Source organism: Galeopterus variegatus, unplaced genomic scaffold (assembly GCF_000696425.1).
Source record: "Galeopterus variegatus unplaced genomic scaffold, G_variegatus-3.0.2 Scaffold24270, whole genome shotgun sequence".
Classification (NCBI taxonomy): domain Eukaryota; kingdom Metazoa; phylum Chordata; class Mammalia; order Dermoptera; family Cynocephalidae; genus Galeopterus; species Galeopterus variegatus.
The window spans coordinates 1,755-4,076 of NW_007750381.1; the positions used below are offsets into that span (position 1 = coordinate 1,755).

At 44.2% G+C, this 2,322-nt stretch overlaps 1 pseudogene; it reads left to right on the top strand.

Annotated features, from left to right (window-relative positions):
* The first annotated feature begins 913 nt into the window (after positions 1–913).
* Positions 914–1,794, top strand: LOC103583554 (annotated as a pseudogene).
* The last annotated feature ends 528 nt before the right edge of the window (positions 1,795–2,322 follow it).

The window sequence follows — 2,322 nt, forward strand, 5'->3', positions numbered from 1 at the left end:
AAAAGCTAGGGTCTCAGGGAGAGATCTGTCACAGGTGTGGAGTCACTGCATAGAGACTTCATTACAGCAATGATGAAACAGAACGTGGGGTTGGAGTTGCAGCAGAGAACCCCCATCAGTGACATGTCTAGTGGAGCCACAAGAGCAGGACCTCCTTGGAGACTCCAGACTTGTATATCTACTATTATGTACCACCAGCCTGCAAGAGCTGAAGCATTGCCAGAGAACAGAAAAGCCATAAAAGAGGAGCTGTAAGAGGACTTGGGGATCAGTGTTCAGAGAACATCGAACATGGATGGAGTCAAGGTACATGATTTGCCAGGCTTGAGATTTAATGCTTGCCCTTCTGTGTTTCAGACTTGTTTAAGACCTGTTACCCCTTTCTTTTGGCCTTTTCCCCCTTTTCAAATGGGAATATGTACCCTATATTTGCCCCACCATTGTATCTTCCAAGTACATAATTTTTGATTTCACAGATGGGACCTTGAGACTTTGGACTTTTGAGTTAAAATGAGTTAAGACTTTGGGCATGAGATTAATGTATTTGCATGTGGAAAGGACAGGAGTTTTGGGGGCCAGGGCAGAATTCCTTGGATTGAATGTCACCCCAAAACTTAATTCTCGCTGTAACTATTAAGGGTGGGGAATCCTATTATGGTAATTGAAAAGTGGGGACTTGAAGAGGTAATTAAGTTGATGGTTTAGTGGAACTCAGCGTGGCTCCGTTGGCTTTAAAAGGAGAGCACATGAGGAGCTCTCTCTCTATGTATTCTCTACCATTCTCACCGTGTGACACCCTGCCTTGCTGTAGAGTCACCTCACCAGATGTGTTCCCTGCACTGTGGACTTCCCAACCTCTGAAACTATAAGCAATAAATTTGTTTTCTTGCAAATTACCCAGTTCCACAGAGAGATGGACAGAGAAACGCTTATAGATGTGGCCAGAGCATCCCTTCATACTAAAGTTCATGCTGAACTTGCAGATGTCTTAACAGAGGCTGTGGCGGATTCCACTTTGGACAATAAAAAACAGAATGAACCTATTGACCTCTTCATGATTGAGATCATGGAGATGAAACATAAATCTGAAACTGATACAAGCTTAATCAGAGGGCTTGTTTTAGACCATGGGGCACAGCCTCCTGATATGAAGAAAAGAGTAGAAGATGCTTACATACCTGCAGTGTGTCATTGGAATATAATAAAAGAGAAGTGAATTCTGGCTTTTCATACAAGAGTGCAAATAGAGAAAAACTGATAACAACTGAAAGAAAATTCATTGAAAAAGAAAGTCTGTGGTGATTCAGATAAAGTATTTTTTGTTACTAATCAAAAGGGAATTAGGCCATTTTCCTCAGATGCTCTTGCAAAGGAAGGCATAATAGCCCTACACAGAGCTTAAAGGAGAAACATGGAGAGGCTGACTCTCACTTGTGCTGGGGTAGCTGTGAAATCTTTGATGACCCAAATCCTGATTCTCTGGGACATGTAGGACTTGTCTGTGAGTGTACATTGGGAGAAGAGAAGTTCACCTTTATTGAGAAATGTAACAATTCTTACTCTGTCACATTATTGGTCAAAGGATAGAATAAGTACACACTCACTCAAATAAGAGATGGCTTGAGGGCTGTCAAAATGCTATTGATGATGGTTTTGTGGTTCCAAGAGCAGGTGCAGTAGAAATGGCAATGGCAGAAGCCCTGAAGCCCTGATTAGACATAAGCCCACTGTAAACAGAAGGTCCAACTAGGAGTCCAAGCATTTGCTCTTGCATTGCTCATTATTCCCAAGTGAAGGGGAAGCATGGACGAAGGAATCACACGAGACCCGGGCTAACAGTTCGCCAGAGAAGTTCCGCTTTATTCAAGGACTGCGCATACATTTATACAGTGCTGTGCTCCGGGCTGGGAGAGAGAGTGGACGAGGTGGTAACTGATTGGACAGGGCTGGGCAGGAGGTGAGCTTTGACCTGTGACTGGCTGAGGTTTGGCGCGGGTGGGCTTGGATGTTGGCACCAGCGGGCGTGTTTACTGCGGAGAAGAACCAGGAAGGGTGCCATATTGCCAGGGTGTGTCCTTTGTTCAGGCGCCCATGGGGTCCCTACACCAAGGTTCTTGCTTAGAAGCCTGGTTTTATATACCACGGTTTTCTTATCCAATCATCCATCAGTGGACATTGAGGTTTGCTCCATATCTTAGATATTGTAAACAGAGCTGTGATGAACATGGGAGTGCAGGTGTCCCTTCAACATGATGACTTCCACGCCTCTGGGTATATACCCAGAAGTGGGATTGCTGCATCATATGGAAGATTTATCTGTAA